This window comes from Athene cunicularia, assembly GCF_003259725.1.
Source record: "Athene cunicularia isolate RWA chromosome 7 unlocalized genomic scaffold, athCun1 chr7_part2, whole genome shotgun sequence".
In the NCBI taxonomy this organism is placed as follows: Eukaryota; Metazoa; Chordata; class Aves; order Strigiformes; family Strigidae; genus Athene; species Athene cunicularia.
This window is the reverse complement of record NW_020799108.1, coordinates 3,305,149-3,328,702: the sequence shown is the minus strand read 5'-3', so window position 1 is coordinate 3,328,702 and position 23,554 is coordinate 3,305,149. Positions and strand designations below refer to the sequence as shown.

Sequence of the window (23,554 nt, the reverse complement as noted above, 5' to 3'; positions counted from 1 at the left end):
CACTTGCTTCCAGAGATCCGAAAATAGAGGTGAAGTGTGAATATCTCATTTGTTTCAAAAGGGTGTCAACAGAAATTCCTTGTCAGGGCCTTGTCTGCTATCAAAATCTGCACCTACAGAGCTGTAGCTGCACTTAGGCAAGAGGCTGCCTCTTACTGCAGCAGAACTGCTACTTTCCAGAATAAGATCAGCTACTACAGAATATTTTATATTTGACATCAGTACCAGCAATAGCTACACTGGTGCAGACTTCCAGGAAACAGATTGATGACTTGACAGTCTAAATGAGATGTTTCTAAATTTTCCGTATCAGCAGACCCCTCTCCCCTTTCAGACCTTTGGGATTTTTTTTTCACCCAAGGTAACAGACACTCTTACCACCAAAATAATGGGAGAAAAAAAAAATACATATAGATCAGATGCATACCATTTATTGCACATCCAGACACAAAGCTAAGAGTACTAAACGCTGATGTTCTATCAATGAAATTAAAGCATTAACAACTATTACACGATTCTTTCTACATGCAAATATTTCATTTTAGGTCACCTGTAAGCGATGCTTAGCAAATACACAACCACCTTTCTGTTCCCTTTTCCCTCTGATCTGTGAGTATACAAAGCTGGTGAGGAAATGCAGAGATCTGTGTTAGCAAACATGGATCTGAGAGTCTTCCACTCTATTATGACACGGGATAAATAAAATGTTGTGTTTCTGAAGCTACAAAAAACAAGCAGGGATTTACTATCGCATTTCTGTATGTAAAATGAAGTGCATATTCCATCAAGCCAAGAATGAATGAAATACACCAACAACTACACTCTCTTTAATCACTGTCCACAGCTACATTGCTTATTGAAGTCCTCAGATGTCTATCAATCAATTGCAACTTTAGAAGCCCTATTTTCATGTTGGTATTATTTAGAGTGAAGTGATGTAGAGCACCTTTGGCCTTCATTTCAAAAGAAGTAGTGAAAGCGACAGAAAACAGAAAGGAAGGCCAGGCCTATCTACACATGTGAATCACAAATAGCCATCTTGAACAGGCACAACATGGCGGTGAGGTGCCACGGTGAGGCCGTGCTGCCCTGCCTCGGTGCCTCCTGCCTGCCGGGCGTCCCCTCCCCGCGTGGTGAAGCGCTCGCATCCTTCGTGTTGCTCCTCTACTGCCTGGTTTTTGCTCCGGGAGGGGCTGCAACTCCCGTCCCGCGCTCTGCCCTCTCTGGCCCAGGGGCCGGCCGGCCATGGCAACCCAAAATCAGGCTCAGGGCGGCTGCTGCTCCACTGTAACACAAAGATCCCAGTGAAATCCCCCAGTCCTGAGCAACCGGCCTTCACTGCTGCTGGAGGGGCAAACCTGTGTTGGCAGAGGCACCGGGCACTGAAGCTGTAAAACCACAATTTTCAGAGCAGCTGTAGCCGAGGCAGCAGTTTGCACCCATGGCGTCAGCCCCGTGCTTTGCCACCTCTCAGGAGGGACAGATGTTGTCATAACGGGGCAGAGGATAGGATACGGGTTTGTGTCTTGTCAGAGAAGAAGAGCAGCCACATGCTGTGGCCCTCAACCTGATCTGCAGTGCCAGCATGATGTCTGTCGCTGGGGGTTTTAAATGAATGAAGGTGAACTTTTTATAAGCAAAGTCTTTTCAAATAGTTGATGCCACCAAGGAGCAGGGAAGGGGCCAGTGGTGCTCCTGCCAGGTGAGTCCAGCCCTGTCTTCTACAGTTGACAAATGCAGTTTAAGGCACTTGATCATACACCCTGAAGAATGAACTGCTCTAGCTACAACCAGATAAAAACTATACATAGCTTTGAAGAAACTACTTTTCCTTTCACAAAACCTCAAGATGGCACTACATAACAAGATTTGAAGCTCCAGATCTGGTTCATTTCTGCAGCCAGCCTGGCACTGCCACCCTTCGAGGCCCTAACTGCTGCAAACACCATCGGACAACACCGGTGCGTGGCTGAAATTAGTTTTGCTCTTGTTAAGTCTTGTTTTCTCAAGAAGGTTGAACTGATTTTACTGAGTTATTTTACTGATTATGCTGAGTTTTACCTAGCTCCATGAAAAATCACAAGAGACAGTGCAGAGAACAATTACAGGTTTACTTTGTATTTGATTTTGTTGATTACAGTTATTCTAAAACAAACTGAAAAAACCCACCTTCGACATTTAAAAAAAAAAGCAGGTCAGTTTAAGCTGATAAAACATTGTTTTACTGACCACACATACTAGAGCTTGGGCCACATCTCATTTTCTGCTTCTGCTGCACTTTTCCCTCTGCCCTGCCTGCAGACAGGGGCTCCAAGGTCACAGTACAGTGTGGCCTCGGCTGCCACCCTCCCCATGCCCTCTTTCCCCCTCGGGTGTTGTGAACCTGCACTGTGCCTTTGGCTAGCACCCGATCCTGGACACAGTGTGCAGCTGATATAATTTTCGGAAATTATTTTCTCTTTTTAGAGTCTGCTAGGATATGAAAGCTCAATCCACTAAATCGATCTTTTACAACTCCTAGCAGGAGCAGAATTTTCCTGCCATTTAAAGCTTTTGAGATAGGCAAAAAAGCCAAAATCCACGTTTTGGATTTGGTCTATTCATTGACATTGAGTGGAAATGCTTCTCACTCCAAATCACAGGGAGAGGTGTGAAAGGCCTGTCTCACAGTCACATCCTTCTCATTTCACTCCACTAGATACTGAGGCAGAGGGTTGGTTTTGATAATTTTTGACATTTGAACTCTAGTCCCAGGGCATAGTTTTAATATCTTAATGTGTGTTTAATAAATTATCTTCTATGCATTTTGTTATAATATACAGATGTAAACCAAACTGGGTAATTAAAAAAAAAGTTTTAATTCGGCTAAAACATGGACATTTTAAAAGTTTGCTAAAACTCCTGCTTTTCAAGGAGTCATTCTGAGATCAAAGTGTAAGGGATCAGCCTTTGTGCTCCTCTTAAGAGGACTAAAGTAGTTTCTGTGAGGAAATATTTATAATGAGCAGAACAAATGTAGCCATCTGAGTGTCTCGAATCATGCATTTCTTTATCTGTTTTCCCATCCTTCCCTTTCCTCTTTGTATTAGTGTTTGTGATGCATCAACTTCTTTTGCTCCCCCACACGACCAAAATCACATACATTCTCCACCTGTGTGTGTTTCCCAGAACTGGATTGCTTGCCCTTGTGCAGCAACCCTTAAGAATCACAGCAATAAGCCTTTAAGGGAATAAACTCTGGTCCTCAAAAGGCAACTAAAATGCACTAACCAGATCTAAGTGAATGGCTCCCATCAGAAACCTGGGCAACACACTCAAGCTGAGTGATTATAGTGCCACTGGTGGGATTGAATTATACTTCGTCCCCCCGACCAACCAGGACTGCCCCTTACATAGCCAGGCAGCTCCTTGCGTGGCTCTGATCCTGCTGCCCATACTCTGGCACCCTGTTGATTCTTGCCAGCCCTGCTCTCGCTCACAGCTCTCTGCCCGGCTCCTCAGCACTTCTCTGAAAGTCTGTTAGCTCAGTGACGAGTTTGCAAAGAGCATTTTGCAGCAGAGGCTACTTCTCTGCAAGCCAGCGTAGGCTCCTCATATAACAGACAACTCAAGAGAGCAATTTATCTCAAACAAAAACAGATGCCTTGGATAGGCCAGATGCCTAAAGTCATTTGAGATCTCGCCCAGTTTTGTGTGTCTTTGTTATCTTCATCTCTTGCCCCATGGCTGAGGCTTAGACCATACATGGACAGGAGCTGGATTCATCCCTGACTCATACTGGCTCAGTGGCAGGGCTGGCTGAACATCTCACACACAGCTGCTGTGAAACCTTTTGACAGGTGTTTTGAACATTCCTCCTTCCCTTACCGATTTTTGGAGGGATTTTTTTGCCTCTCACCACATCTGAACAAAACTGGGACACTAAACAAAACTGGAACTTCTTTGGGAGTGGGATAGGAAGTCTGAGCTGCAAAATCCTCTTCCCTCACTGACATCTACACACTCCTTTCACCGTTGCCTCTTGGGGAATCTGCAGAAAATGGGATAGTAATGATGTGCCAATCACCCGCAAAGTCCAACAGGGAGAGGCTGACTTGGGGAGTGAACTGGGATGCTCAGCAGTTTTCTTCTTCATCAGCAAAAGTTTGCTTGATGATGAGTGGAACCCAGCAAGATTAATTACTTTTCTTACAATTAAGCCTCAGAAGCAAATTCATTATCTTTGCAGCTTCCAGGTGGGTTACCCTGGGCAGTGGACTCCTTGCATACAGCATTGCAGGTTGATTGCCCATGGCCCAGGGTTCCGTAGAGGCTAATGGGTGACATATAGATCAAAAAAGGTTTGTGCTTGGCTGTATGGTGTGCCCGAGCCACAGTGCCTACGATGCAATCTGAAGCAGTCAACACTACTGACACTGGTAGCATGCAAGATAATATTTCTTGGGGAAACACAGAAACACATGCATTATGAGTCTACACACAGTTGTAAAGAGAGCCACACAAAAGTATTGTTTGCAGGCCACAGCCACCTCTGGGAACGATTTATAACAAAATAATCTTTCAGCATCAAACACTCGCTGACAATTTCTAGAGGATCATTGTGGTCTTGCGGTGCAGAGACACAGAGAGGGTGTGTTGTATGACATTAAGCACAAGTATGGCTGGAGAGAGGAAGGCAGGGCGTGCTCTGGGGCTTTGCAGCTACATTCACTAATGGATATTCTCCCAAGGAAAGGGAGAAAATGAGAATATTTGCAAATAATGAATGTGGAAAGGGACAGATGTTACATTAGACAGTTAGTAAAGCGTCCAGCACTTTGCAGTGTATTGCATTGCACCTTCCATCCTACGCAAACAGAGCAACCGATTTTAAATCGGACATAGGGGAAGAGAGGGGATGCCACCATACGCCTGTGATGGACGTGGCCATTCAGTAGCACAGACAAAGCACTGAACTGATGATGACTTTCTGAGGAGAAGATGAAGATAATAAATAATTGGGTGTTACTCTGAAACCCAATGACAAAGGCATGTCAGTCCTCCATTTCGGTCTCTGCTTCTGAGATAGATGGAGGTTTAACTTCAAACTCCTGTACAGAGCAGTCTTCTATCATTTCATAGCCTCTCAGGACCAGCTAAAACTGCTTACTCATCAGGATAAGGACAAAACCCTACAGGTTTAGTATCTGCCACAGAGAACAAGATTCACTGGACTGCCTGAGCACTTTATTACAGAAGTAGGTCTAGATTCACAGTTAACTCAGAACAAAGTAACCAAAAATAGAAATGGTTTTTCAACATCATCCCACTTAAAGTTAATGAACTGCAGCTCAGGTCTGCCCTCGCTGCTCTTGGACATTCATCATTGCTAAAAGTAATAAATCTTCCTGGCCAAATACAGGCTTTACAAGCAGGCAGATTGCATGCTCAATTAGGCCAAGGAAATTGGTCACTTTGCTTAACCCCTGCCGTTTGAAATATGGAGCCCCGCTGCTGCACCATCCTGCCAGAGCAGGATCACGTTTCTTCCACTGATGAAGCAGCTGGGAAAGGGAAATCCTCTGTCCCGAACCAGGGATGCCACCATTCCCCACCATGCCTCACCTTGTGTGGAGCAGAGGAGCTTCCCTGACTTGAAGGCTGCTGCAGCAGGATTTTCCTGCTCCGACTGGCGTAGCAATTAATTTCTGAGCCCCAAACATCTTTGGTTACATCCTCTGTGAAATAACAGCCCATTTCTGAATTATCAAATATCATCCCACCTAGAAGCAAAGGGGATGTTTCAAGGGCAGGAGTGCAGAAACAAATGAGCACAAGTAGCTTTCCGATGCTTTGATAGGGTGCTGTGTTTTCTAATCATAGCCAGTAAAATAAATCTTCTGGCTCCCCGAGCACACTGCACCAAGTTCAGCCTAGCCAATTGTCTGAACAACTCCATGCAGACTAGGGAAAAGCCTACGCTTTCCTTCGGTTTATAAAAAATGCCTCTTGAAAGTTATTGTTTTCTTGTCACTAGAAAGTCACTGTTTTCTTGTCACTATAGCTTCAGTTTTCTTTGTCTTCCTCATTAAGCTGAATTTCTTCTCACTTTGCTTGACTACTACTTAATACCCACTTAACCAGTTCTGGTTTTGATTACTTTGTTATGAGTTAACTGTCAATTTAGACTGAATTCTTCACACAGTGTCTTCTCATTGCAGAGACATCCTGACTCACAGAGTCCCAGTGATTGCCCCCCCTCCCCCCCTTTATTCAAAGATAAATGATTAATCCTGTTCTCACTAAACCCCCTGCCCTCCAGGCTGCCCCCTTTGCCCCTATCTTCATCCCCTTCATGACTTAGCACAGGTGTGATTTAGCCTCAGTGCTGCAGTACAAGCTCAGGTATGGCCTTGGGTTCAACAGATGCAGAAGCTTGGTTATTGTTGTTATTCCATCTTATAGCAAGTCCCTTGTGTGCCAGATGTCAGCAAAACTGCTTTGGGCTGAACCTCTAAAGGTCACATAAGCTTTGAGGACCATCTTGTGTTTTCTAGTGATGGACAGTCACACAGAAGGGTGAACTAAAATGAATTGCTGACCAGGGAGGAGCTTAGACATGCTATAAATACCTGGTTACACTCCAATCAATGGTGACTTTTTTCTTGTTTACTAAGCCCTTTTATCACATACTTCACAGCTTGTGCACCTGGGTATACTCAAAAACTTTCTGTTGCTTCAAGAGGTAGAAAAAATGATGGTAAATGTAATAGGAATGGGATACTGACCTGGTGTAGATAAGCACTGTGTGTTCACCTGGGACCCTGTATGCCATGAAGCAATTGCTGTCATGAGGCCGTGTCAGTTCTGTGCACGAGGGAGGAGTTCAGGCTTCCCAGTGACCCACTGGTTGGAGAGCTTTTCCTTTCAAATGGGAATGGGATTTCATCTGCCACACATGGAGTAAAAAGCTGTTGGATGAGGTGCAGCGGAAGTCAAAGCTGAAATGAAAAACCAAAACAAATCCAGTAATCGCTGTCAGAGCGAAATGAGGAGGGGAAATTTTTAGAGAATAATTCTTAGAAATACCCTCAGCTTTGGCCCTGAGTACCCGCATTTTAGCTTAAAGGTGGCTGCTGGGTGTGGTATATTCTATATTGCTCTGCTGGTAAATACCCCATTTCTGTCAGCACAGTCTGTTGGTTTTGAGACAGTTCCTATCATATAGAAAATATTATTTAGACTGACTTTCACACTTTGAAAAAAATAAATCTTTCGCCTCCCTGGCAGTCTTTTCTCCATGTGAGAAGCTAGCAAACACTAATCTGGTGAATAATTTCGGTGGTGGCAGAAAGAGGAGAGCCTGCGTGTGGTGCTTGGTTTCAGGATCGCTATCTCACTGTCTTGGTTTAATAAATACCTATGTATGTTCAACAGCACCAATTTTAGCATGTCCATTTACTATAAAGTCAGGTTGCAGGAGTTGTGGGAAGGAGGGGGAGGTTGCTTGGAAGAAAAAAAACAGTGGAAACAAAAAGTAGTGCAGGTTGATCTGAAGCAAAGTACAGACAGAAAAGAGGGTGGGTGGAAAAGAGAAAGGATTACCATTAGCCGCCTTCGGTTTCCATCGCAGGCATGTGCTATCTATTACTAATTTAGCTGCATGAGGGAGCCACAATTTCTTTAAAACATGCCAGGACTCCGGTCTGTCTCTCAGCCTGTAATATCCAAACAACAAATTGGGTCCCAGCTGGGCTGTGTTTATCAGCTTAAAAAGAACTGATTTTCTCTTCCACAGTCAGGAGGAAAGCATTGTCTGACAACATGAACCAAGATCAATGCTCTCTCTCAAACTCCCTGCAAATGGGAAGTTTCAACCATTTGGTGGTCCAGGTACTGATTTTGACTCTGCAGACTTTAACTGTGTCCCATAACTGGTGCCACATCCCCATCATCCATCCTCATCCCCACTGTCCATCCCACTGGCAGGGTTTATCATCACCTTTTATACACCACGACTATTTTCTGCACACCTAATTACACTTTGACCCAGATGCACTGGCTTAAGTGAAAATGACTCTAAGCTGATTTGAATCACACTTAAACCAGCAAGCAGGAAGTCTTGGTTCAAATCACTAGGTTTAGCCTTTTATTGTGCTTGTTCTTGCCTATTGTCTTTCAGGTCGATTTTCATGGACTGCTAACTATTAAAGCACAGTGATTTGTACAATACTTCCACTAGCCTTGCTATTATGTGTAGGTAAGAATGAGATACTGTATCTAATCACAAGTATTTATTTATCCAATTATATAACATATTTACTTGTATGGCTCTATAACATATAATTTAATTTGTTCTATGAAAATAGTGAGCCTTCCTTACTAGATTTGTGTCAAACCATCTGAACATAAATTGGAATTCAAATAAAAAATCACATTACTTTAAAGTATTCTTATTTAACTATTGATAAAATAGCTCTGATGGGCACAGTGTAAATGACAGTAAAATTGGCGTTTACAACAGACCTATTAGACAGAAGGGAATTGAACTGAGAAAAACAAATCGATTTTTTTTCTGCACCATGCTTGAAGTAAAAACTGTGCGTAGAGAAGGGATCTACTCATTTAAAAAATCTTGGTGAGTTGATTGGGGGACAAACGTTTGCTTTCTTCCTCCATCTCTCCCCCTGGGGGGGATCTCCTGGGGATAGGTGAGGGCTGCGGTGGGAAGTGGCCTCCAGCCCTCCCTGAGGCCCGTGTCTGACCTGGTGTCCCCCTCTTTGGGACGATGGCTCTCAGTCCCACTGAAGGGACCCCCGCATGCCACTGCTGTGAACACTCTCAGCAGCATTTCCAGTGTTGTTTGGGGGCTTCTGATGCTGCAACATGCACCTGCCCAGGAAGCCCCTGTGAGCCGCTGCTGAGAGCTGGGGAAACAGCCCCAGGACCATCTGCATGAGAAATTAGTGTCTGAAGAGCAGCTCCTCACCTGTGGCTTAAATACAAAGCACTGTCTTCTCTGTGGGTTGGGTACCTCCTGACTGACTTTTGGGTTGCAGAGCAGCGAGCTTCATGACAAGCTCACCCTGGTGGGGCAGCAGGCAGCCTGCACCTACATGAGCTGTGATGCCGGCCCTGTTTCTAGGAAAACAGGAGGCTATTGACTTCTGATCTCTTTGGCAAGATAACTATTGATTGCCCCCTTTTCCTCCCTCCCTTAACTGGTAAGATTTGATATAAATAACTTGCCACACAGAGCTATATACGAAAGGATATTATACGATAGGAAAAAGGCAAAGCCAAGCATTTGGCTGAGTTTAGGCTGTTCTGCGCCTTTCCAAGCACGATAAAATTAACAGTATTATCTCGGGGTGTGTGTGAGCGCTTGCGGAAGGCTAACGGTGTCAAAACAGCAAAAGAAAATGAGAACGGGTTTGGGAAGACAGCAGAGTGTTAACCCTAGAAGAGAAGATTTGTGGTTTAATTTGAATAGTGTCATGCTGGAAAGACTCTGCCCTGGATGGAGAGTAAGTTATTCTGAGAGGGACTCCTGCCCATTTCTATCTGTAGGAAGAGATTAAGGAGGACAGAGGCAAGGATGCTGTCAGAGAGCAGCACGTGGGGACCCAGGGTTTTTTAGTGGAGAATATTTCCTCACTTTTATTTAGCTCCAGGGCATGGGTGATCTCTATCCCTCTTCCTACCATACCTGTCTCAATCTGCCAAATACATTTAGCTCTTCTGGGAGCATAAACAAACAAATAAAACCAATGTAAAGTTCCGTGTCAACAGTTTGTTTTCATTTATGGATGCTTTTAGCACAGAAGGATCAAATTGGACACTGTCTATCCAGGTTTCTCACTGAAATTTGGAGTTTCCAGTGAACTGCATCTGGATGAATCTTGATTTCTGCAAATGGAAATGCAGTATGAACTTGGTAGTTTGCAAAGCCATAGCCAGATCTGACCTCCCTCCTGATGTCTCCCATTGTAGATTCCAATGGTTGACATGAAGACCCACCCCGAGTAACAGCAGTTTTTGTGCTCCTGAGCACCAGTTTTCATCCTCCTCTCATTCTCTGGGCTTGCCTTCACCGCCACTTCCATCGTGGATACAACATCAACTACAACATGTCAAACAAGAAGGTGAGATAAATATTCCAAAGCTGCTTTTGGCTTTGAGGATTGGCAGCCCTTACAATTACTGTGATTTGTGAGGAACTGTAGGGATCATGATCTATACAGTGAGAAAACAATGCAACACCGTGCCATTTCAGTGCCAAATTTTCATGGGTTGGCTGACACAAACATCTCAGCAAGGCAGAAGCCTGAGAGCCACAGAAACCTGAAAATGCAAGAGAAAACACCATGCTACAGCACTAACTCCTGGTTAACAGAAACATGCTGTTTCCATGAGCACAGCACCAAACTCTTTTAGAGCATGCTGACCTCAGTCCAAGAGGAATAACCTTGGGTTAAACAGCTGTGAAGTCCAGATAACCTGGGGTTAGCTTCATCTGCAGAGGCTGCTGGGCTGGATGCTGGTTACTTTACCTGGTTAAAATTCAGATGGTGACGTCTGCTCTGTTAAACTAGCTCACATGAACTACCCCAGGTCAGACACCTTGCGGGGGAAGCTTTTTTTTTCCCAGCACTGATTTCTTTGTGCTGGATCCCTGCTTGCTAAGGACACCTCACCCTGCGTGGGCTGCTACACAGCCATGAACCCGTCAGTGCTTTGGAGCAGTGTCTGCCATGCCTACATTTGGAATGTGAGCTCAGCTGCCAAAAATCCTGATAATAATGTTCTTTGATCATTTCTTTCCCCGACATTCCTCTCATGTCATCTCTGTGGGAAGGTATCTCAAGTGATGAAAGGTTTGTAGGGAGAGGTGATATTTCTGATCTGAATGAAGGATGAAGTTGGAAAAACCAGGCAGACTTTGGGCCAAGGACTTCTCCATGATGCTGTGCAGTGTGGGGCAGGGGTGGCTGTAAAATGGCCTGTGGGACACCAGCAGTGTCAAAACTCCTCCATCAGCTTTTACTGCAGCAGTGGGTCCAATGGAAGGTATCACCTTTCCCTGCATATCTGGTCTTGCTTTTGGCAAGGTTTTGATAGGGGGGGGTGTGAGGGGTGGAGGGGGCTACAAAGGTGACTTCTGTGAGAAGCTGCCAGAAGCTTTCCCTGTGTCCAATGGAGCCAAGGCCAGCCAGCTCCAAGACAGACCCGCTGCTGGCCAAGACCCAAGCCCATCAGCGACAATGGTAGTGCCTCTGTGAGAATATATTTAAGAAGGGGAAAAAAACCCTGCTGCACAACAGCATCCAGGAGAAAGGAGTGAGAAGATGTGAGAGAAACAACTCTGCAGACACCAAGGTCAGTGAGGAAGGAGGTGGAGAAGGTGCTCCAGGCCCTGGAACAGAGGTTCCCCTGCAGCCCGTGGTGCAGCCCATGGTGAGGCATGGAGGTCCATGGTGCAGCAGATACCAGCCCGTGGGGGACCCCACACTGCAGCAGGCGGGTGCCCGAAGGAGGCTCTGGCCCCGTGGGAAGTCCACGCTGGAGCAGGCTCCTGGCAGGACCTGTGGAAGGGTGGAGAGAGGAGCCCGCACTGGACCAGGTTTGCTGGCAGGACTTGTGACCCCCCAGGGGACCTGCCCTGGAGCAGCCTGTTCCTGAAGGGCTGCACCCCATGGAAAGGACATGTGAAAGACCCACACTGGACCAGTTTGTGAAGAGCTGCAGCCTGTGGGAAGGACTCATGTTGGAGCAGTTCATGGAGGACTGTCTCCCTTGGGAGGGATCCCACACTGGAGTAGGGGAAGAGTGTGAGGAGTCCTCCCCTGAGGAGGAAGAAGCAGCAGAGACAGTGGGTGATGAACTGACCACAACCCCATTTCCCATTCCTCATCAAGGGGAGGAGGTAGAGAAATCAGGAGTGAAGTTAAGCCCAGGAAGAAGGCAGGGGTTGGGGAAAGGCAGTTTAAGATTTGGTTTTATTTCTCATTACCCTGCTCTGATTTGATTGGCAATAAATTAAATTAATTTCCCCAAGTCAATGTGTTTTGCCCATGACAGCAATTGGTGAGTGATCTCCCTCTCCTTATCTTGACCCACAAGCCTTTCATAGTATTTCCCCTCCCTGTCCAGTTGAGAAGGGGAGTGATAGAACAGCTTGGTGCACACCAGACATCCGGACAGGGTCAACCCACCACAGAAAGACAGAGCCCAGGCAGAGGCAGGACCCTGCTTCCCCTACCCTTCCCACAGCTGCCCCTGTTCCTGGGGCCAGAGGAGCCTGGCTGGGGTGTGGGGCGGTTGGGGGCACACCTTCCTGAGCACCCCCTGAGCTGGGGGCTCTGTGCCCGGGCACACTGCCCTGCTCCCTCTTGAAATGCCCGTGTGAACACCATGCACAGTGCTGAGCACGATGGAGCTGCTGCCCTGCTGGGGCACTGGCACCATCTCCCTCCTGAGCACTGAGACAGCTTCTGGAAGACCAAGATTGTTATTTTTTTTCTCCTTTTAAATCTGTCAAACAAGAACTTATGTGCAGCCTAAGCAAAAAGTCCTGAGGCTGCAACTAGCAGAGAAAAGAGCTATAATGACTGTATATGTTTAATGGCAGGTCGTAAATGACTGGTGATGTGTCAGCTGGAGGTCTTCAGCAGAGCAAGACTTGATCTTGAAATGGTAGCTGCCACCCGTTATCTGCAATGAAACAAATGGAAATACTTTTGTGTGTTTGCTTGATGCCTTTTTTATGTTCCAGGTTTGGAGATTTTCCTTGTTCCTGTGGAGCAGACTGTGCTGACAAAAAGGAAAATGGCTTGCAGCCGGCTTCTGTGAGGTGACTCATGCTGCTAGTGCAGCCTAAATGCTCCCAGGATGCTTTCTGGGGCTTGGTCTCAGCTGGGCACCTGCTGCCCTGCTTCCACTGCAGTCAGGAAAGGTGAGGCCCTAAAGACAGAGGCAAGCTACTTCACCTCTTGATCCTTCACCTCTTGCTCCTCCCTAAGTCCTTGTGCCGACAGTACTGTCCCGAGGGGATAGCACTGGCTGACAGCCTGCTTCAACCAAACACGAGTACCAGCAATTGCATCTGCTGTAACCTCGGTCAGACCAGGTTACCTCTGTTCCCTTTATTTGCCTTCCTACCTTTGACCTTATCCACCTAGATTTGTGCTTGTAAAGAAAAGAGTAGTTTCTTACTGTGTGTTTTCTCTTACACAGTCCGTGGAGTCATACAAACAGTGCATTTTCTGACCAAGTCAGGGAAATGATATAATTCAGATGAATCCAGATTGTTTGGCTGGTACAGACCCTCATGGCTCAGAGTTATTTCACCCTTTGTAAAAAATCCATCTATATCCAGTGCAACAACAAAAAAAATCTGTTTTGAAGAAAGATCAAAATATTTTGATGCTTTCCCATTTGCTCTGTCACTGTGAATGCTCTATGAGAGTCATACTAACATCTTGGGACTTTAGATACTTATTTCTCGGGCACTGATTTTGGGGTGGTGTCCATCCAGCACAGGTCCCTGGCTCGACAGCCAGTGCCTACTCCCAGCACAGTGCTGGGTGCTCTTCCAGGGTGCAGCCGGCATGAGGTCTGCCTGTGCGAGGTACTGGGGGGTGTGGGTTACCCCAGCACGGCTGCCCCTGCACCAGCCCCGATGCACGTGCATTATCAGGGCAGAGCTGAAGATGGCAGCAGGAATTTGGTTTCCCCTACTGCATTTTGTCTCCTTGGGAAGCGCAGTTGTGAGAGGGGCTGCTGCAGAGCGCAATTGGGGCTGTGAAATGGGTTTAATTACATTGATCCTGGGGTCACTGCAGAGAAAGACAAACTTTTCTTCCCTTGCATTTAACACTATTTCATGCACAAAGAACACTGAATGAGCCCAGAAATCTCCATGTGGGTCTTGAACTGAGGTGATCACTTTTTCTAGAGATCCCCATCTGGTGCAGGGACCACGGGCTGTACACCCAGGCCCACAAGCTGCCTGCTTGCTTGTGCTCTCAGACATTGCTGCATTCAATGGCTTTCAGGAATGGGCACCACGCGGGTTTGCAGTGCACAGCTAGAAAAAGAAAAAAATTTTCTAGATAAATATGCATTTTGCATGCCGGATGCCTTGCTCACAGGGGCTGATTGCCAAGGGGCTGGCTGCAGGTGGCTGGGGAGGGGACACTGCCAACAGCCCTGGTCACTGGGGTGTTGCCTGCTCTACCAAAGAGGGATTGCAGCATGAGATCTGCCTGGTTTATAACGGCAGTCAAGGGAGGGATGTCTGGTGCTCTGCCAAGTATGCAGTCGTGAGCCCTTGACTCTCAAGTCAACAAGAGAGAGACCAAGGAAGACAGCAGGAACTTTATTCTGCATCTTAATTTATAGATGTTTCCTTAATCCTCTCACGGACCTCATCTGGTTGAGAAATCAGGTTCATATGTCATCTGTAATGTCCCCTTCCAGACAAATAGCACCACAGCATCTGCAATTTCCATAAGTGTGTTGCACTTTGAAGATGGAGATACATGGGATACTTCAGCATAGCTTGCTTTTAAGTGCTGCAGGATTTGTCTCATCAACATGAAGGTCTATTTGCTGTTCAGTGCATGCCGGTATTAGTTTCCAGTTGCTCAGATGCATCAAGAGCAGAAGAGCCCATTGCTCCGGGAAGGCACTGTCAGCTGATGCATTGCCCAGATAGTCATTTAGAAGGCAGAAATTGAGAAGAGGCCTCAAAAAAGGGGGGTAAAAAAAAAAAAAAAGCAACCCCATAAACTTCATATAATTTCCTGGGTTTCATTCATTTTGCTGTAATTTTACACATGTCTTCACATTAAGTGCTTATATTGTCAGAGGAGCACTCAGGATAAGTAATGTCACCCAGCGAGTCACAAATGGAAGCCATGTCAGCTGGCGTTGCAAAATGGATCTATAACTGGCTTTTTGTCCCTCTAATTTGATTTCTTATGGCTTATGGCTAGGAGTAGAATGCTTGCTGTCCTCCTGCTCCCTCCATGTGCCTGGACTCAATGTCTTCCCCTCTTCTGAATACCCCGGGTTTTGGAGGTAATTAGTCTCTGAAAGCGCAGCACACATATTTCCTGCCTACACCAATTTGTATCTCAGTAACTTGAAGAGGGAATTTTTTTACTTGTTCTTGCTGACATCCCAGGATAACAAGTATCACTCATGCCAGCCCTGAATTTGGAGATCATGGTGAAACTGCGTTTGTAAGAAAAATGAGCGAGCCGTTTGGGGTGAGTTATGGAGGTCTGCAAAAATTTACCGCTGCAACATGGAGCTGCCAGTGATGGCAGCGGTGCCTGGTGCCAGCCCAGGCTGCTGCTGCATGAAAACCTCCTCTCCGTGTGTTTATTTACTTGCTGTAGCTCTGACACAAAACCTCCCATGCTGGTGGGTTTCTGTGGGTTTCAGCGAGCTTTGGATCAAAGCTGTGACATATAAAAACAAACCGTCTATAATGTCTCACAAGCTACCACTCAGGCAAAGAAAGAATCAGCGCTTAATGTACTATGTCTGGTTTAGCAAAAGAGGCGTTGCATCTCAGTATCAAATACGATTAATATTGAGATAACCATGCACATATGGCAGAGGGCCAACACATTCATCTTTGTGGACGTAGTTTGTGAAGGTCCCTGCAGCCTGGCGAGGTGCTTCCTCTCTTGCTGGCCATGGAGAGGTGGCAGCCACTGATAAATCCTACGGACTGGAAAGCTGGGGCACACATGTGCACCCATGCACCGCTCCACCAGACTGACCCCAGCTGACAGCACTTGGGGGGGGTAAATCCACTCCACCAACGTAAAGCCTCTCTTCATATCCACAATATGCACCGCTCTCTGTCTCTGGTGCTGACATGCTACAGGGCGTGGGTAGGAGCTGCTGGCCAGCTGCAGGGTCCCAGCGAGGGTGGTTTTAGCACACAAATTGCTTCCAGAGCTGCTGGGATGGAAGATGCCCTATGAAAGGAGAGATAATCACCCCTCATTTTGCTCATCCTACAGATGCCCTTGTCTTGCTCATTGCCCCAGGTAAGCTCCATCCTGACCTCATGAGCCAGGATTTTGGAAAGAAAATGTGCAGGGCTGCCTTTGTGCACCCTATGGCTACCCACCAGGCCCCCATGCTATGCTCCCCTAAAATTTGGGCAAAATCTACTGCTGGCTGTCGGAAGTATCAGGACAGAGTCCTGCCACGACCCTGGGGAGTCGCTGGTGGCTTCCTGGCACTCTCTTCCCTTGCTGCATCGTGCTCAAGTCATGAATATATGTATTAACTACAGAATAGTCTTAAGCAAACATTTATCTTGCAGAGCAATGGCCGTTGTTAAAGACTCCGGGGATGGATGTTTAGGAAAACAAGCCCATTCGAGTGCAGTGCTGGAAATGAGGATGTTCTCACAATAATTTTTTCCTTGGGTTAACAGTTTCCAAATAAGCAGGTGAAATGGTCTGAGGTGATTAAAGCAATAGAGAAGATTAGTTCTGTTATATATAATCACCTTTGCTTCTCTTTTATGTGTGGAGTGATTTTCTCAGCAGGATGCATTATCTATTTTAGGGAACACTACTTTTTTTTTTTTCTTCTTTTTTTTAAAAAAATGTAAATCAGCTTTTTAATCTTTTTGTGTCAGTTTGATAGACTGTAATAGCAATTCTGTTTGGTAGTAGTTTCCCCCCTTCTCCAAGCACTTCTTTGCCTTTAATTGCCTAAATTGTTCTAATTTAAATAAATCTGGGATCACACCTTGGCTTGTGGAAATTTGCTGAGGATCTGTGGTGTTCTTCGTGGAGCTGCTCCTTCAGACCTCTGTGTCAGCTCTCACGGTTTGGGGATAGGTTGGGAAACACAGACAGTGCCTGATCTCAGCAACAAGAGGGTACTAAATGCTGGACCTCCTCTACGATGGGTCATGGCTTCGTCTCAACTCTATTTCACTCCTGCTCTTACAGGGAGTGGATGCCTCCTCCTTCCCCCTGGCTGCCTCCATCTTCTCAGAGAGACAAAGTTTTGGGTTAAATAATGCAACTCTCAAAATATATGTGTGCTTTTTTTGACCACTGCAACTTTTTCTAGTGGTAGATGCAGTGCTGGGACACTCACTTCTGCAGGGTTTCCTCTCCCTGTGCCTCAGAGAAAGGTGCCGATTTAAAATGCTTATTTCAAGTGGTGCAAAGCAGCAGCATCTTTTTTCAGTGGTGCTTTGCTCTGCTGCCCTCAGCACTCCCCACTCTAGGGGGAGGATGCTGCTCCCTTTAAGGGGATGTTCCCATCCAAACCCCTGCACCGCTCACTGCCTTGGGGAGCTGCAGACCCTGAGCTGCTGCTCCACTTTGGATTACAGTCAAAGAGAAGTGAGCCAAGATAAATTCACCCTGGTAAAATACATCTCTCCATTAATCCCCAGGGCTCAGTGGGGCATCCTCACCAAAAAACACGACGTGGAGAAATGCCTCCATCAGTACGGGACGTGGCTGTGACAGTGCATGAGCCGATACAGCCTGTCAGGTACACGACGGGGCGGAGAAGAGCCTGAGAAATGATTTCGTATAGAACACTTGGAAAACAGTCTCTGGAGCAGCCCAGATGAGAAGGGCTCCCTTGGGAGCACTGGGAAATCAGTGTTCATCTGTCAAGGACGTCTTTAGGAGAAGGTGCAGATGGCTGTGGGCTGCCTCCTGCGCTCCCGGCCCTGACAGGGGGACCTGCGAATGGGGACAGGTCCCTGTGTTTGGGATGCTGCCTGCACCAGGAAGCTCTGAATTCAAGGAGGAGGTAGAGGGGGATTTATTTCCAAGAAAATTGCACCCAGAAGGCACAGGGCAGCCCATAGACCCAGTCCTCCTCAGCCTTTCTCTCCCCCAATCTGAAAGCTGCCAGGATGGGGGTGGGGGGTGGACACGACAACGGACTCTTGATTAAGCCACCATGGGGACACTAACCATCTCCGGGGTCACCACCTGCTTTTATAGAAAAGTTAAGCGTTATTGGGAAATAAAGGAAAATGCTAGATGATTATTGGGGAAGAAAAAAGGCTACGGTAAAAAAAAAGGAATTAAGACAAAAATATCAAGTTGACCATTATTAGGGAGGGAGATGCAAAGAGATAAGGGGCGGGGGAGGGAACAAACATCTAGTACAGTATATTAGACTTAGGTGCGGATGTAAGTATAAAATGCTCCACAAGTCCTGTAATTGAGAAAATCCATCAAATGTCCTGACAGCTGTTCCAGCATTTCCAGAAGCGATAAAACTTGAATTTATTTCACTTCTGGAAAGGGGGCAGTATCACCTTCTGGCGGCTTTAATGAAATGCCATAAAATTCGAGGAAAAACTGTGCTGTAAAGTAATAAAAAAGGGCAGTCGGCAGCGGGTTGTTTGCTGAAACACTGTTGGAGGGGATGTGGCGGGGCGGACCTGCTCCTGATGGCCACAGCACCCAACCTGCAGAGCCTTGGTGGGATGCTTTTTGCCCCAGGCCAGCTCCCCAAAGCCAGTGTGCCTGTGAGCAGCCAGAGTGGACCTGAGCATGACTGGACCTGGGCCCTGGCTGGGAGGCACAGAGGTCACGGAATAACCACTGTGTGCCAAGGCTCAGGCAGGGTTGCAGAGCACCTGGGAGAAGCCCCAGCCCCTGGGCCAGCTCAGAGCAGAGGAGGGCTGCAAAGTGTCACTGCTGAGGAAACTGATTTAATTTTGGGTGTTTGTTTTAATGGTATTTGGTGTCAGAATAAAAGGTCATCACTGCAAAATGCCTCCCCTCATGTGGTAGCTGCTAGGCAGTGAGCTTGTTTTCCTATTTCATTTGTTAATTGAAACTAAATTTGTAATACAATGTTTAACTTATTTGAAGACTCCCAGGCTCTGTAATTTAGCCCTAACTTCTTGGCAGGAGAGCACACCTTTTCCATACATTTTTCTTTTTGGCTCACCATCATCTCTCACATAATTGCTGAGATGGTTTTCTTCCATTGCCTACTTTTGTGTAAATGCTGCAGGCACCTTGGGAACCAGCATTACTACCCCCAGCTGGCAAATGTTATGGATCTAGGTAAAATGTTTAAACAAGAGTGGGAGGAGACATCTAAAAATAGAAGAAAGGGAAGGAGTGGTGCTGGCCATGCAGAGGGAGCTCTTTCCTCCTCCCTGCTGGCAGGGTACTGGAGCAATGGGTACCGGTCACACCTTGCCTTCCCCAGGTGGCACAAGGGGAAAGTGGCCGGAAAAGCAAGGCAAAAGCCCCTGATCTGCTTCCAATTAGGGCTTAGTAATGTAAAAAATCTTCCATGCCAAACAAAAAGCTTAGGGTGAGGCCGTAAGAACAATCTAGCTAACATGTGCCCCAGTCGTTACAAGCAGTAAAACACTCTGTGTGATGCTGGTTTCTGCTCCGTGACCCCTCATGCTGCTGGCAGTGTGGCTGTGGCCACTGCTGTGTTTCTGCAGGCATCTTGCACTCCTGGGCACCTCCTGCAGTTGATGAACCAGGGGAGTAACCAGGACAGCTGTATGGGATATGAAGTCTATATTTTGGTCAGACTGTGGTTTCCAGTAGCTCGTCTGGAGGATGAATTACGGGAGTCATGTGGGAGCAGGAGTCTGCTGGAGGGGACTCAAGTGAAGGCAAGCATCTCATTGCCAGCGTGCACAACGTGGGGCTGCTCGTGCTCCGCAGCACACTGAGCACTTTCCACCACAAACCACAAAATAAAGACAGACAAAAAAGGTGGTCTGTAAAAGGACTATCAAATTCCTAAGTGGGCTTGTCTTTTCAGACATGCTGGTGTATACTGGCCACATTGGAGAGGCTGAGCCCTGCTGATAACCTGTGTGCTTTATTCTCCGTTCCCAGCCCGAGTCCCCATGGCTTGCAGAGGTGTTTAAATGAACAAGGGAATGATCGCCTTCAGCTGGCGATGAGAAATGGGAGCCCTTTTCCCCCAACAGGCGAAAGGCAGCTCGTGGCCTTGGCTCTCTTGCTGTGCACTAAAAGCCCAGTGGCATGTGCAGGGGGAGTGAGGGCTGGCCCATGGTGTCTGGCTGGGTGTCACAGTCATTTCCTAGAACGCTTGTGGAAAAGATCTTTTTCTACAATAAGTATGCTGAAGCATCCCATGACTTCCAGTAGGAATTATCTGAGTGTTAAGGAGGGGATTTCCCAAGACTTCGGTGGCAGCGTGTTAGGAGCTGATACTGAAAGACCCTTGGGCGTGCGCAGGGCAGAGCGAACCCCTCTGGCAAGGGATGGTGCTGTGCTGGCACGGCAATGGGGGAAAATCCAGCTCCTGCCCAGCCGTGGGAAGGATCCTTCTGATTAACCCAAAGTCCAGATTTCTGCGTGAAGGTTCCCATGGCAACTGGGCTGCAAAGATTAAATATTTAAAAATATGGAAGCGATGCTGGCGAGCGAGGCGAATGCAAGAACTCCAGGGTATCCATGCGCCTGGGTTGTGGCCCACCCTGGTGTCCCACAGTCCTGCTGCTGCCACCTGGCCTGGCAAGGCTTCCTCAGGCTGGGAGCAGCCACCCTGCCCAGCACCCTGCCCATTGGCATTGCTGCCCACAGCCTCCGTGGGACATCTCCCCGTTCTCCGCACCATTTTTTGCAACAGAAACGGCAGGGCATGAGGCTGGTCCCTTTCAGCAATTGCTTCCATTACTACTAGTGCTCCTTAGAAAAGGAGGGGGGAAAATGCAATTTAAGTGAAGACCAAACCTTCCCCAGGCCTCTGCCCAGTGAAACATCATTTGTGGAAAACTTCGAAGTTGCTCCCCATAATTTGGGGTGGGGGGAGCAGACCAAAGAGCACTGCTGATTTGCCTTCATTTTACAGTGCTGTTGGAAAGCAGTGCTGTTTTGTGAAAAGTAAATGCTCTGTGGAAAATGATCAGTTCCATGATATTTTGATGGAAAGTTTCTAATTCACTAGAAGTGAGTAATCTGTTTTGACCTCCTTGTTTTGTTTGTGATACATTGCTTTACCTGAAGTGCATCCCTTGGGTGGCACTGGCACTGTTCACTGTGGTAAGATCATTCTTTCAACTCAAATGGTACCCATCCTACAGTAAAACAAAAAATACCACTCACAGCAATGCAGGATCTTCACTGGGAGTTCCACATTTCAAGCTTAAGGTAGTCACCTCTTTTCCCACCAGTCAACATAAACTTACTGATACAGCTGTTGAGTAATAGAGGTAATACTAAAGGAAGACAGTGCCAGCATCCGGGCAACTGCAGAGAGGTACAGATGGCCTCTCCAGACATGGCAGAGCTTTAACGGCACCACAATTTCAGCTCCTGTCTCTGGAAAAGAGATACCTTACTTCTGAAATCACTGGAAAGTTAAAGAAGTTGAGTTTTAATGGTACCCACCATACCTATATCCACGTTTAACGCATTGTCTCTAAGGTAAAGAAAAGTGAGGCTCATTAGAGCCCTTTTTCTAATTAGCTGCTGCAAACAGATTTTCTTTTATAAATGCCTGAATGTAAAGTTATTTGTGTACCTAATTTCTTTTTTATGTTACATTTATTTTTAAGTGTAATTCACTAAGGCTTAACATTTGTAATTCTTGCAGGGGCATTACAACCAACGATGCACATTTATTACAACCCCTTAAATTGCCGCATTTTATTTCCATATGTTTTTGAATTGCTATTAAGCTTGTTTTGTGCTCTTCCCATTGTTAAAGTGTATTTTTTTATTGTACATAAATGGTAAATAATTGATACCTGCCATCTGGTGCTAATCATTCTGCCAGCCCTATGTCTCCACCCTGTCCTTTCATTCCTTGCTAGCTCTCCCCCATCAGCTCTTCCCCTTTCTGTCCCAGTTTTCTCTGTGTCTTCACCCCTTTGCTCCCCCGGAGGTGCCTGTAGTGATGTGGTGCTGAGAAATACACTGCCCTTCACCTCTGCTCAGCCCAAAGCCTCCTCTTCCTCCTTGATGCCTTTCAGGGAGGCGACTGTCCTGGGGATGCTCATCCTGCCCTCCCTGCTCAGGCTCCTCTCATCCACGCGGTTCAGGTCCCATCATCCGGGGACCACTGGGGACCCCCTGGATGGAGCTGCTCTGCCCTGACACCGCTGGGCTTTGCTGCACAACTCCTGTGGTGCCCATGTGCCTCGTTACTCTTACAGAGGCATCATCCTTGCCAGCATTTTCTCCTGTGCTAGCAGTATGTATGGACCCGTGCGAGATATAAACACTGAACTGCAGCGCTGGGTCTCTCTCTGTATAGACTGTGTTGGAAAAAGTCGTCCGGGCATTACGGCAGTTAGTGGCAGCAAATTTCAAGTGCTGGCAGCTCCAGAGAGTAGCAACAAGCCAGAAGCCATGGTGACATGATGCTGTGACCACCTCCTGCCCTGCCAGGGAACAAAATGAAGTCCCTCTGATCCCTGAGGTTGCTCAGTTGTGAGTTACGTGGGCTATGTGCACTAAAAACCACATTTGCAAAGTATCCAGTTGCTAGAGCCAAAGTACAGAAAGCCCAGAGCTGCCGACAACCAGAGTGCACTTTCCATGAGCAAAGCAATTTCTTTCTCTAAGCCTGAATTAAATCTTTCCAGACCTAAAAAACCTCTTGGAGGCAGATTATTGGGATGGAGAATTTCTGCCTAAATGGTTAAAAGTTTGGCAATGCTGTGAGTGACCAAAAGCAAGGTTTTATAATGGGAAATGCTAGGCAAAATCAGTAGCCAGCATTATTATCAGCCCAGCCCATAATAACAGCTTGTGCTGTGTAGATATGTGACCATCCGTGCTAAGCTAATTGTTGATAAAATCCTAGGAGTTATAATTAGCCCCAGTGGGATTCCTTGTGCTGCTAAACCGAAGTGTGTGCCTCCCTGTTTGCAGGGGGAAGCCGCGGGGCAGGGTGGTGGCCCAGCATCCCCAGGGTGCAGGATGTGACCTGGCAGCAGACCCCACTGGGCAGCACCAGCCCTGGAGCAGGGGAGGACAGGGGCGTGTGGGGCGTTGGGAATAAATGAACCATTTTCACCCTGTCCCCTTTCCCACCTTTCCATGTGATGGCCAAAATGGGCTGTCGTGTAAGAATTTCACCTTTCTGCCTTGCCAAAGCATGAGCGCTCCAGCTGCCTTTACTGCCTGCGGGACAAGGAGGTTTTGGGATGCTGTACCTATCCATCTGTCCATCTGTCTGTCCTGAGCACTGTATGCTGGGCACAGATGCTCAGCTGCTCCTCTCTGCTGTAGGCAGCATTGTGGGTGCAGGTGTGTAGCTGCACGTGGTGCCTGACCCCTCCAGCAGCCCCTGGCACAGCCCTGGCAGTGTCCTCGGGGACGGGCCCTCGGTCCTCCGTCAGGGCAGGTACCAATGGTACCTCTGCAGGTGATGGGCTTTTTGCTTTGCTCTCAGCACACACATGTGGGCAATCTGGGCTGATCCCCCAGAAAAACCAAAGTCTCTGTGTGGCTGTGGCAGGTTTCAATCTGTGGCACTGCTGGGGAACAGTGTTCCTTGACGACTAAGAGGGGCAGCAAAGCGGGGGGGGGGGGGGGGGGGGGGG

General features: G+C 47.1%; 1 long non-coding RNA gene across 1 annotated transcript; it reads left to right on the top strand.

The window, feature by feature from the left end:
* Positions 1 to 15,842: 15,842 nt before the first annotated feature.
* On the top strand, positions 15,843 to 23,506 carry LOC113482553. Its single transcript, XR_003398857.1, has 3 exons — positions 15,843 to 16,049; positions 17,426 to 17,526; positions 19,872 to 23,506. It is a non-coding gene; the product is annotated as an uncharacterized LOC113482553 (long non-coding RNA).
* Positions 23,507 to 23,554: the final 48 nt, after the last annotated feature.